This window comes from Giraffa tippelskirchi, chromosome 5 (genome assembly GCF_054371585.1).
Source record: "Giraffa tippelskirchi isolate mGirTip1 chromosome 5, T2T-mGirTip1v1.2.pri, whole genome shotgun sequence".
Classification (NCBI taxonomy): Eukaryota; Metazoa; Chordata; class Mammalia; order Artiodactyla; family Giraffidae; genus Giraffa; species Giraffa tippelskirchi.
This window is the reverse complement of record NC_137279.1, coordinates 116,260,466-116,274,734: the sequence shown is the minus strand read 5'-3', so window position 1 is coordinate 116,274,734 and position 14,269 is coordinate 116,260,466. Positions and strand designations below refer to the sequence as shown.

The following is a 14,269-nucleotide window of genomic DNA, read 5'->3' as shown; positions in this document are numbered from 1 at the left end:
TAATTTCTCTAGTCAAATCTGATAATTTGTCAATTTAGAAGAGTTAGATCATTACTAAGCTGTATCTGCAGAATACAGAATCCTCAGAGGTTGGCAATGTAATGAGAGCAATAACAGTGAAAAATTAATAAGGCATTACATGCTTTTAGAACTGTGTATTTTGTTGAACATTGATAATTAATAAAAATTTATGTTCAACTTAAATGAATGTGTTTTACCACCCTTTCTCCATCAAAATTTGGTCCTGGCTAAATGATGTTAAGGCTTCCCTGTTGGCTCAGGAGTAAAGAATCCTTCTGCCAATGCAGGAGATGATGGGTTCGATCCCTGGGTTGGGAAGATCCCCTGGAAAAGGAAATTCTTGGGCAGAGGAGCCTGGAGGGCTGCAGTCCGTGCACGTGTGCTTAGTTGCTTCAGTCGTGTCAGACGGTTTGCGACCCCATCGACCATATTCCGCCAGGCTCCTCTCACCATGGGATTCTCCAGGCTAGAATACTTGCGTGGGTTGCCATGCCCTCCTCCAGGGGATCTTCCTTACCTGGGGATCAAACCCACGTCTCCTGTGTCTCCTACACTGCAGGCGAATTCTTTACCACTGAGTCACCAGGGAAGCCCCTGCTACAGTCCATGGGGTCAAAAAAGAGTCAGATATGATTTACAACAACAACAACAACAAAATGATGTTAAACTACCTGTGTACTTATTTGTGTTTCAAAGAGCTGACATCCATTTCATGCCTAAGGTATGTCGAGTCTCATACTGATAGCAAGGTCAATTTTGATACTTTGCTTTTTTCATACAGTGGCAGGTCTTCAGGCAATTTAATGATGTCTTACTCCTTATGTAAGAACTTTCACTGTGAATTAGTTGTTTGCCTTCTTAAAATGCCCAGAATTCCTTCTAACTATTGGTTACGTGAGTCCCTTTGCCAGTTATCCCCTACTGTGTGTAATGTAAAACCAGGGAGATCTGGGAAATTTGATCATCTCATTGCTTACATCTGGACATGGTAGATCAAAAACTATCTCAGGATCTTTCACAATATAATTTCAGTAATAAGGTTTGGCCTAAATATTTTTCACTTATTCTATTATTGTTTCTATCTTTCATGTACAGCCATGTGTAATAAGCAATTACAGAAGATTATGTATGAAATTGCATTATGTTGTGCTGCATTCTGTGTTATATGTAACCCAAGGCATTTATCTTTACAACATCAAATCAATTAAAAGAATGTGGAATAGTTGGAAGATAATAAGAGCAAGTAACTCAGCAATTTGACATTTAACTGTTAGGATTGATTCTCAAGGTTATACCAAACACAAAGTGTTTTCTGTCCTTTTTGCCTTTGTATTTAGAAATCTGAGAGAACAAACAGCAGTGGATGTATCACATGTTTCATTTTAGCTGTGAGCAACTTCCATTGTGAATCAAGAATTCATTCAAAACACATCTGACTTAAGGTTTTCCTTTTAACAGTAAAAATGGCAACATCTAACCTCATCACAGGTGAAGACAAAAAGATTTTATTTTTTAGAGAGCAACATATTTTTCTATTTCAGATAATTCCATCAGGTTATAAATGTTGGGAAAAGACGATTCTTGTAGTTCTTCAAATAAAGAAAACTTCCACATAAATCAAGATTCCATACTAGGTGTGCTACATACACAGGAAATGAAGCTCAGCTCTGTGATTATTGTTTTTTCAGCTGTTAATAAACAAATACATTTGGTGAACAGTGCTCATTTTTTTTTCCTTGAGTAGGGAATAATAGGGTAAAAATAAAGTATATCCTGATATAGAATTCATAGTGTAACACACAAAATGTGAAATAACTTATTCTTTACCTTGCTAATTGTGTCTAAATTTCAGATAGAAAATGTGAGTAAGACTCCATCCATTTTATAATTATGCCGTGTGGAAAAGGATTAGTGTTACTAAGGCTCATCTCTTTCCAGAATCAATGAAGCATAATGCCATTAAGGACATTTAAGTTGTCACTCTGTTGTAAGGTAAAGCAGTGAATCTACGAAGGAAGAAAGCTTTTCGAGGTTCACTGATTCCGTGGCAGGTACATACATTTCAAAACAGAACACTAAAGAAACTATAGCTTATAAATTATCTTTAAAACCATACATTTCCCAAGAATCCTTAATGATATTGGTATTTAGAGTTTTACAACTAAACCTCAAATATATATACATGTATATATATACATATATATATATATACACATACACACACACACACATATATATATACACACACACACATATATATGGCTACTAAAAATTGCTGGATATCTAATTGATCTGTAAATAATCAGGGTATCAGGAAAAGAGCTTTCACTGGGTAGAAAAAAATCATTTCTTGAAATGTATTGAAGAAGCTTTTTTCTTTGCTCCTGGATGAAAATTCAGGCTGTTTCATGCCGTTTTCAAATAACACCTAATTTCATCATCCTCACTGAGAGCTGCTGAACAGTAAGTTATTTTGTTCACTCCTATATAATACTCAAAACTCTAACCATTTGATGTGTTTAAAGCCAATTCTTAATTCCCTCCAGCCTCTAGACGTGCAGTTGGTGGAGGGGGCTGCTCATGGAGGGATCTGCTCCTTCTCTCCTTCTCCCTCCCAGCTCACTTTTGATGTTTCTGAACTCTCTGGAATGGAAAGTGAAGAGAGTCAAGAATGATAAGGAAGCACAGCAAAATTCTTGAATCACTGCTTGTGCCATGAGCTGACACTAAGCTGTTTAGACCTGGCTAATATTTAAAGCTTCCTTTATTTCAGATGGGACGGTTATGGTTTATCAACTAACTTTCCCTGTGAGCAAATTGTCCCAACACTTGGTGTTTTAAAACAGCAGCTTTTTATTATTTTTCATGAGTCTACAGGTCAGCTATATACTTCTGCTGAGTGGGCTGGACTTTTCTTCTCTTGATTGGGTTGGCTCATAAATCAGATCATGGCTACACTGGGACTGGATGGTCTCAGAAGGCCTTACTCATTTGTTTGGAGGTAGGTTTAGTATAACCTGGGACAGCAGGCTTGGTTGTGTTTAATGTCACATCTTTCAAGAAGGTAATATGGCTTCTTCACATGGCAGAGTACAAAGAACCTGAAAAGGGAAGGCTATCCCTGATGCACAGTAGTTTTCAAATTGCTGCCTGTGTCATTTTTGTTTTTATTCCATTGGCAAACAAAAAATCATGTGACCAAGCACAGAGTCCACATGAGAAAGGATTACCTAAGGGTGTGGTTATAGGGACTTGTGACAAATTGTCAAAGGTTTTTGAAGCAATTTATCACATATGGTTTCTTCAGAGATTCAGTCCCTTGTGATCTGTCATATTTTTTTCCTCTTGATAGAGATTTTGCACTTTCCTCTGTTTTGCTGCTTACTTATTTAGCAGCCCCAAAGAATCTTCTGATAACCATGACTTCTCTTTGTTGAGGTTTCCAGCCCATGGGCAGCCCTCTTGGACATGATCCAAGAAAACCTAAAGCCACCTGTCTTACTCATGTGGCCCATACTTCATCTCTGGGAAATATATCTTTTGTCCAAATTGGGAAATATAAGCTGGGCCCAATTCAGTTATCCCTTCCTTGCTCCCACATTTTGAAGGCCTAGTCATCCCACTTCTTCCCTTTTAATTGCAGGAGTCAAAGTGTCCTCTTTATCATCCCAACTTCAGTACATACATGCCAAGTTCTCCACTCAATTCTCTTGAAGCTTATCTCACTAATCTTGAGATAAAGGTCAGGCATCCATTATTCTTTACACTTGGGAATTATTTGACTCACAATAGTTTGCCAATAGCTATCTCCAAAACATATCTTTCAAATCTCTTTTAATCGTGGATGACATAATTCTTTAAGAGTCTGAATGTAGATAATGAATTAAGAATTATGTAACCAGATTATTTTTCTTCAAAATATTCATCTTAGTGTGATATCCCAGCTTAGAGTTCCATAAATATATCTATGGTCTCTTTGCTCCTCAATTAAAACTGCTAAATTAACATCTTTGTGTGTGGAAAGTGACAAAATACGTGAAATAATTATGCATTTACCCTCCAAGTAAGAAGAATGATAAAACAGATGATAATAAAAATATATTTAATTTTGGACCTATTTGTTTAAACTCATCATTAAGAGCTAGGTAGATCATCTTCAAGATCACTCTCTTATTACTGTATTACCTCTTCCACCCAGATCTATGCCAATTAAAAATCTGACGATTGTGCTAATTTTGCCTTTATTTGAGTAAATGATAGACCTATTGAAGAATAGAGAGCCAATAACAAAGTCTGAGTCTTTCCATGAGTGAATATCCTTTTCGGTTTAAATAGAGTCATTCACAATTTGTTTATGAAATATTCTATGTTGTTTTTTCAGCAAATGCTGAAAAGACAAATATCACATAAACACTCCAAAGGAATGAATTAGTTGAGATCATTTATGTAGAACACAGGATCTGACAAACAGTGAAAGTGCAACAAATGTTAGCTCTTCCTACTATTATGATAATTGCATGGATCCTTAGGTTAATAATTACTAAAGTTAAGGTTAAATTTCTCATGTTCTCTTTGTATACCATCTGCCCTCTTAACTCTCCATGCTACCAAACGACCAAACAGAATCTACTACATAGATGCTAACCATTCTTTAATTTTGAAATAATTGTAAATTTGACTTCTCTTGGACATAATGTCCTAAATATAGGATGAAGGTCCAGGATAATAGGAGGTCTATCTAGCTTTTCAGATTACACAGAATTGCTGCTACTCTCTGAGTAATACTTCCAAAACCCCATCAGCACACACATATGTGCTATTGTCTGAAAAGTAGTTTCTCTACCATCTGCTCTACTGTTCTTGAATGTTGAGGCCTTTGCCTTGCCTTGCAATAAAGCAACTGTTCTTCCAGAAATCAGAAACCAGAATCAGACAAACCATTTCAATGATCCTAAAGCAGCCTTCTCTCATTTCTTCATTCCCTTCAACCTTTGGGGAAACTTCCTATGGAGCTCAGGACAGTCCCTTTATATTTCTCCCTATCTTAGCACTTGACCAAAAATGATTTAGTTATGTCTCCCAATTTCATCTTCTCATAATAGGCAATGGTTCCCAGACCTCTTCAAATATTAGAGTCTTCTCTTCATTCATACCTCTTTCAAGAAGTGCTCTGATAGTTTTCTCTTCTTTCAAGTTAACTACCTTATTTTTCTTTTCTGAGATATCTATAAACTTTTAAAATTTCTTTCAGTTGATTCATTCCTTTATTGCTTTTAATAAGGACTTAAGTTGGGGAATTGGCACTCATACATAATTCATTCTAATAACATTCACACTAGTTTCTCCCACTAGGATGTGTATAGGACTTTTTCTTGCTTACCACTTGTATTAGTCTGCTCACCATAGACTGTGTGGCTTCAAAAACAGAAATTTATTTTCTCATAGTTCTGGAGGCTGGAAAATTCAAGCTCAGGGTGCCAGTTGATACAGTTCCTGGTGAACGCTTTCTTCCTGGCTTGCAAATAGCTGCTGTCTCCCTGTGTCACCACAAGGTAAAGAGACAGAGACACCTCTCTGGTGTCTCCTCTTATAAGGACATTAATGCTGTTGGGTCAGGATCCTACCCTTATGATTCCATTTCACCTTAATTATTTCCTTACTACAAATATAGTCACATTGTGGGGTTAAGGTTTCAACATATAAATTTTGAGAGGATTCAATGCAGTCCTTAGTATCACTTGAGTCCTGGGCCTAAAAGTGGTGGATACATAGTAATCTCTTTATGACTACTTATTGAATGAAACTATATATGAATGAATGAAATATTTCTCTGCTTCAGTGTCTATATACCACAGTATTACAGATCAGTATTCTATGAAAGTGATAAACCTATTTATCATCCTAAAGAGCTATTTTATGAAAAGTTGAATTTTATTCCTCACTTCATACCAAAGGTCATATATTTCATGTTCAACGAAATTGTAACCTCTGTTGAGTTCCTATGCTATAAAAGTATGTGGAGTCCAGATCAAGTGGGAGAGTCTATAAAAGCACAGAATAGTGTAAGTCATGGTAGAAAGGAAACAATGACAAAAGATAAATATAAAAATAAACTCTCACAATGTCTAGAAGGGACATCAAATAACTTTTAGCATGGGAAAGATTCAGGGAAACTGTTGTAAGGAGATTTGATTGTTTTGTAGAATTTGCTGTAAAAGAGAAGGGAATTTGGATAAAGCTAAAAATCAGAGTCAAAGCATGGGTACAGGAGTGTCAAATGGTCCAGTTGCAAAGTGGAAAAAATTTGGGAATGTTCCAAATACTATTCAGTATTTTTCTCAAACATACTGTACATATTCTTGCATCTGCATTACCTTCGTTGAGTTGCTATAATCTTAGTCTTCCCTAGATTTTATTTCCTAACCCTAATGCCTCACTCAGATGGTAAAAGCATCTGCCTACAGTGCGGGAGACCCGGGTTCGATCCCTGGATTGGGAAGATCCCCTGGAGAAGGAAATGGAAACCTACTCCAGTATCCGTGCCTGGAAAATCCCATGGATGGAGGAGTCTGGTAGGCTACAGTCCATGGGGTCGCAAAGAGTTGGACAAGACTGAGCAACTTCACTTCACTAATGCCTCACACAAAAGAGACACTCACTTAATTACTTTTGGTTATTGCATATTATAAAATTTAAAAAAATTGTAAAGTTTTCCAAATTCTGAAATCAAATATTAAAGATAGAGCAGTGATGGTTGGGAGTGTGTTGGTGACAGAGGGGGTACATGGAGGGAATTAAGTGATGGCAGGCTGGTGTCACCATTGGGCTATGGTTCTCTCACTGAGCATCTTGGGGGCAGCCACATGAATATCCCTTTGGCCATCAGCCCCTAGCATTCACAGGTGTTACATCCCATATACTAGAAATGAACAAGATAAAACTGTTAAATCTGGCTCAGTGCCACTGAAATGGTACTGCTAATAAGGAGCTGTGACTGATTAAAAGAAGAAGAATTGCTGGTGGAGATTTATGTTATGATAAATCACTCCAATATAATTGAGAAAGACAGACCAAAACAGCAAGAGACAAGGTAGTGGGACCACTTCAAAGGCCACAGAAAGGACATGGGTCAGAGGTGATGGACATCCCAGTTGGAGCAAAGAAAGAGAGAGCCAGGGAAAGGAGTTGACAGGTGAATCCTTATAATACTGTAAAATCTTTATAATGCTGAAAATTTTAATTCTCATTCTGACCTGGAGTTTCAGAATCACTTGCATGTTTTTAGGGAGGTAGAGTAAATTCAATGTCTAGATGGCTAAAATGTAACAACATAATTTCATCTGAAAATTATAACAGTACCTGAAGAAAAAGGAATAAATTGGAACTTAGTACTAAAAAGAAAAAAAAGCAGCTCAATAAAAAGGGGAGGGGGAGAGGGAAGGCTTGAACAAAACAAGTATAGAAATGACCATTTGGTATAGTCAGCTCAGTCTCTCAGTAATGTCCAACTCTTTGCTACTGCATGGACTGTAGCACGCCAGGCTTCCCTATCTATCACCAACTCCCAGAGCTTGCTCAAACTCATGTCCTTCAAGGCAGTGATGCTACCCAACCATCTCATCCTCGGTTGTCCCCTTCTCTTGCCTTCAATCTTGCCCAGCATCTGGGTCTTTTCTAATGAGTCAGTTCTTTGCATCAGGTGGCCAGATACTGGAGCTTTGGCTTCAGCATCAGTCCTTCCAATGAATATTCAGGGCCAATTTAACATCATTTGTTTTCTGGAGAAAGCAAATTAAAACCATGACAAAATGTCACTGTACACTAGACAAAATAGCTGAAATTTAAAATGCCCAAAATAATAAATGTCACTAAACACTAGCTTGGCAATAAGAAATCTCATAGTGGTTTTGGAAGTAGGAAGTAGTATGGCCTCTCCTGGCTTTTGTTGTAATTATAATCACCTATGTTTATGCAAAGTTTATTATTTTTAAATTACTCACCAGGGACCTGATTAAACACGGTGCACATGCTTGCCATTCGTTAGTTCTCTAACATGTTCTTCAAAGAAAGGAAAAAATGCTTACGCACTCAGGTTAGTTAAATTCAATAGGTTTGCTGTTCATTAAACTCCTCTGATGATGTAACAGTTTACCTTTTCAGTCATTCTACAGAGAGGTAAGAAGTTTAAGAAAAAGATAGAAGGAAGAAAAATAAATCTAGAAGAAATTAGCCCTGCCCAATCAAGGCTATGGTTTTTCCAGTAGTCATGTATGGATGTGAGAGTTGGACTGTGAAGAAAGCTGAGCACCAAAGAATTGATGCTTTTGAACTGTAATGTTGAAGAACACTCTTGAGAGTCCCTTGGACTGCAAGGAGATCCAACCAGTCCACCCTAAAGGAGATCAGTCCTGGGTGTTCATTGGAAGGACTGATGTTGAAGCTGAAACTCCAATACTTTGGCCACCTCATGCGAAGAGTTGATGCATTGGAAAAGACCCTGATGCTGGGAAGGATTGGGGGCAGGAGGAGAAGGGGACGACAGAGGATGAGATGGCTGGATGGCATAACCAACTCGATGGACATGAGTTTGAGTAAACTCCGGGAGTTGGTGATGGACAGGGAGGCCTGGCTTGTTTCGATTCATGGGGTTGCAAAGAGTTGGACACGATTGAGCGACTGAACTGAACTGAATGTATCACTATTGTATAAATTAGGCATATACATCAGAGAGAAGAAAAAATACCCATGTCAAAAAACTGCCTACTATGTGTTTATTCCCGGTCTCCATTCTTCTTTTGCTGGATCTCTAAGGATCCTTTAATTCTTCAAGACATTGTCAGCAGCTCACCAGAATCTCCAATATTACTTCTGGTTTTATATGCAAGTCAGATAAAAAATAATCAATTTTGCAAAAGGAAATTTGGATGAGGATACATTTACTTACTAAAAATTAATACAAGAAATATAAAATTAATTGCCTATTGCAAATCTTCAGGTCAACTAGTAAGTAAAATGTTGTGTTGTCCTAATACATGCCAATTGTTACTACCCCATTAGTTCTTAGGTTGAAGCAAAACTGTAGTCAAACCATGAAGAACACTTCAGTCTCAGATAGATATAAATTTATAGGCATAGGTACAGGTATGGAAATAGTAAAAGTAATAGGAACAGAGATAGATATATAGATGATATATAGGTACAGATATAGATATGGGAGAATGTGCAGATGTGAAAATAGAAGTGAATGTAGGTATAGGCTAAGGTGTCAAGAGTTAGGTATAGGTATTGTAATATACAAGATGGATAAGAAATGTAAAATAATAAGAATTATAAGGAGTAAGGCCATAGTTTTGTAGAAATCTGAGGTGAGTTATAAATGTACCACCAATCATTTAAGATACCCAATGATAAAAAGCTTAATAAATATTATTATTTTAATTTTTTTATTGAAGCATAGCTTATTTACAATGTCATATTAGTTTCAGGTATACAACAGTGATTCAGTATGTTTATAGAGTGTACTCCACTTAAAGTTATTACAAAATAATGACTATATTTCCTTGTGCTGTACAATATATCCTTATTCCTTATAACAAAAAATGTCCATTATTTAAGAGAAATTTCTTCTTTTATTTTTTTAACCAAATTTCTAGGAGAATTTTGTCCTGTGGTGCTTTAAATAAGGAACAGAATTGCATAATTTTAGTATCAGTCCTTAAAGGCCTGCCCTAATTAGTGAACCACTCACTGGTTAAGTCAACAAGCAGATGTCTGCAGACAGTAAAGTAATTGTGAGAGTAATTGTGTGCAGAGCTGAGGGTAGAAGTGAAGAGCTGATAAGCAGAGTTCTCTAGGTCTGGTTGGCTAAAGTTCCATGGGCTTAGGAATCGGCCATCAATCATGTATTTTAAAAGCTTAAGCAGAACTTTTATATATATTCCTGTTTTCTGTAAATCCATATAGTGTGAAATTAAAAAAATAAAGCTGAAATTCAGAAATGCAAAGCAAAAGACAGTCTCTTCTCCCCATCCTTCCCCCTGGCTAAGTGAAATAAGTTAGACAGAGAAGGAAAAAAATCATATGACATCCTTTACATGTGGAATCTAAAAAGAAATAATACAAATAAACTTACAAAACAGAAATAGACTCACAGACTTTGAGAAGAAGCTTTGACAGCCACCTTGTTTTTTTTTAATGTAAAAAAAATTAAAGCACTAAATGGATTGGAGTTTTCACTCTTTTGAGTTCCTACAGGATAACATTGTATGCTTTTATAGACTTCACTATATCTGCCTGATATTATAGTAATTCATATACAGGCTTTACAACATGTATCATTTATTTCTGCGAAGCAAGTAGAACAGAGATGTATAAATTTTAAGTTCTTGCAAGTGTTCCTTTGATTGTCTCTGAGTAAATACTTTCTATCCACAGTAAATGTAATGAGAGTTTGAGCTGAATCCACCCCAACTCCTTCCCCACCTTGGATCTTTGAGACTAGAAAATCAAAAGGGAAAATTCTTTACCAAGAAGAATATCTTTGGGGACAGATTAAGAAAGTTTTTTATATATTTCAAATTCCATGGAATTTACCCTTTTGAAGTATACAGTTCTGTGGATTTGATTATACTCACAAAATTGCTCAGCCAGCACTACTATCTAATTTTACAATATTTCTTTATGTTTGAAAGAAATTCTATAGCCATTAATAGTCACTCTCCACTCTCTCTTTTCTCCAGCCTCTGGTAACCACTAAATCTATCCTCTGTCTCCTGTTTTCCCTATTCTGCACACAATATAAATGGAATTATGCAATATGTTGCCTTTCATGACAGGTTTATTTCATTAGTATAATGTTTCCCAGATTTATTCATGTTATAGTGTATATAATTTCTTTATTCTTTTTAAAGCTGTGTAATATTCCATTTTAGAGAAGAAAACGACAACCCATTCCAGTATTCTTGCCTGAAGAATTCCATAGACAGGGGAGCCTGATGGACTACAGTCCATGTAGTCGTAAAGAGTCAGACATGACTGAACAACTAACACACACAACATTCCATTTTATTGATTCACTACATTCTGTCTATCCATTCATCAGTTGACATTTGAATTGTTTTCACTTTTGACTATTAGGAATAATGCCAATATGAACATTTTTAATTTCTAAAAAGCTTTCACCAATGTTTGTTATTTCTCCTTTTGTTCTTAGTTATCCTAGTGAGTGCAAAGTGGTATGTCATTCTAGTATTAAATATTTTCTAGTACTTTATTTTCAGAGAAGGCAATGGCACCCCACTCCGGTACTCTTGCCTGGAGAATCCCATGGACTGAGGAGCCTGGTAGGCTGCAGTCCATGGGGTCGCTATGAGTCGGACATGACTGAGCAATTTCACTTTCACTTTCCACTTTCATGCACTGGAGAAGGAAATGGCAATCCACTCCAGTGTTATTGCCTGGAGAATCCCAGGGATGGAGGAGCCTGGTGGGCTGCCGTCTATGGGGTCTCACAGAGTCGGCCACGACTGAAGCGACTTAGCAGCAGCAGCAGCAGTACTTTTTTTTAAATTCCTTCTTGTGTCTTTTATTATTTGAATTATCATTATTTTTATTAGTTGCCCTGGGGATTGCATTAATATTTGCTGTGGACTATGTTCTTCCCACCTCAGCAGTTTCATATATTGAAGTCCCATACCCCAACACGATGGTATTAGGAGGTGGGTTGTTGAGAGATAATTAGGTTCAGATGAAGTCATGAGGGCCCTACCTTATAAGAAGAGACACCAGAACTTATTCTCTCTGTTCATGCACGTAAGCAGGTACACAGCAAGATGGTGGCCATCTACCGGCCAAGAGAAGAGACTTTAGAATGAAACCTATCTTGCCAGTCCCTTAATCTTGGATTTCTTGCCCTCCAGAACTGCAAAAAATTAATTTATATTGTTTAAGAAATTCAATCTATGGTATTTTGTTATGACAACCTGGTAAGAATAAGGCAACATCTTAACCTAAAACAATATCATTTGAATTACTACCAACTTAATTTCAACATTGTATAATAATTTGTGTCCAATATATTTCTGGCCCTTCCACTCTTCTTGTGCTATTATTATCATATAAATCACATCTTTCTACATTACAAACACATTAAAATAGTTTAATCATTAAATCTCTGTGCCTTTTAAATCGGATATGCAAAGAGTTTACAAATAAAAATGTACTGTCTTTTATATGTAACACTGTTGTTACCTTTTTTGATATTTTAATTTTGTGAATGTATGTGTATGTACACACAGATTTCAGTTACTGTATAATGTAATTTCATTTCAACCTGAAGACCCCTTTTAGTATTTCTTGTAGAGCATGACTGCTACTGACAGTCAGCATTTGTCTAGAAACGTCTGAATATCGCTTTCATTTTTGAAGATAATTTTGTGGTTTATAGAATTCTTATTTGACTTTCTTTTTCTTTTAGCACTTTGAATATGTTATCCCACTGAATTCTTTTTCCTGTGTTGCCACTGAAATATATGCTCAGTTAGGTTAGTGGTCAGCTAATGATTGAGCAAATATTTCCTTAAATGCATTGAACTAATAAGGCTCTATCCTTTCCTTAGGATTTTCTGTATATGTTGGGGCACAACTTTAACACTTTAGCAATTTGAAACTTTGCCTTACCTCTCACTTCCTAATTCAGGGCCTCAAGGTTAACAAGTAGTAAGAGATGTTTCTTTCCTGTGTATGCACACACTTGCACACCAGAATGTCCTTCTAGATCCTAGGAGTGCGTGTGCTAAGTTTCTTCAGTTGTGTCTGACTCTTTGCAATCCTGTGGACTGTAGCCTGCCAGGCTCCTCTGCCAAAGAATTCTCCAGACAAGAATACTGGAGTCAGTTGCCATCTCCTGCAGGGGATCTTCCCAACCAGGGATTGAAACTGAGTCTCCTGTGTCTCTTGCATTGGCGGGCAGGTTCTTTACCACTAGTGCTACCTGGGAAGCCTCAGATCCTAGGAGTATGTTATAGCTTTTCAAAGCCTTTACATATAGCTAATTTTACAGATTTTCCTTTTAAGTTTGACCAAGTTTCTTGTTTGTCCAACTGGTATTGCCTCCTTAGGCAGCTGCAATGTTAAACCATTGTTGCTTTTTTGTTTGTTTTTAAACAACACCCTGGGGACAGGACCCTTTCCTTACTGAGTGTGCTCTGAATCCTATCAAATAAAGAGAAGGCCTGGGAGTGGGTCTTCTCCAGAGAGCTAGTATGCAGGTCAGATAACAGTTCTCTGAGGATCTTCCAACCCATTTGGCATCCTTCAGTTACTGCTAAACTCCTGACGTTCAGAGCTCACTTGGTTACATGATGAATGGTTTTCAAGTCTACCCTGGAGCTACAGAGAAATGGATGGGAAAAGGACAAGTTAAAATCCACAAAACTTGCTCTTCTGCTCATGCTCATTATTTTCCTTGGAAAATAATGCTAAGATTGCATCAATACTTTGGTGAATTGCTGGGATGCAAAAAAAGTTGATGCTGACCATTTTGGGCAGTGTTTTCATTCCTTGTATGGAAGGCTGAATTTTTGTTTGTCCTTACTGTGCCATTCCAAAAAGTAAAATGGATTTCAGTTGAAAGGAATAAGTATATACCTGAAGGGTAAAAATAGGCATGAAAACTTTTAGAATAAAATATTAAATTTATACTGGTAGATAATAAATATGAACACAAAAATAAGCCATAAAGTGGGGTTTTAGAGATTAACTAATGCGTTTGAAGTGGCAGGAACAAATAATTTTAAAACTGTATTGAATTGAAAGTTATTGACAATTGGTTCATACTAGTAATGTTGCACACTATTTTTATATTTTAATGATTTTTCTCAAAAGTCTAAAGTACACACCCCCATGTGTATATTTTAACTCTATATATAGGGACAAATATATAAAAGAAAATGAAGTGATTTTTTTCATAGAAAAAAACACATGCTTTTCAGCTTTAATACAACTGATCCCAGAAGGTGAGTCAATACACCACAGAGAGCTATAATGGTTTTGAGATAGTTAATATTGAACAAGCAAGTATTTAATTTTTCTGAGTTGTTCATTAATTGTCCAATCCACAAGACTGATTCACTATTTAAAATTTTCCTTTTGAAATTTTTAGCTAATAAATTTCTGTATGCCTCAGAAGAGATGACTGAATACTTTTCTAAAATAACTGTTTGAAATTGTACCTGTGTCTAAAAGCTTT

At 36.5% G+C, this 14,269-nt stretch overlaps 1 protein-coding gene across 1 annotated transcript in view; it reads left to right on the top strand.

Annotated features, from left to right (window-relative positions):
* Nucleotides 1-14,269, top strand: part of LOC145507884 (uncharacterized) — a 542,600-nt gene that overhangs the window by 105,757 nt on the left and 422,574 nt on the right. The window lies entirely within an intron of this gene.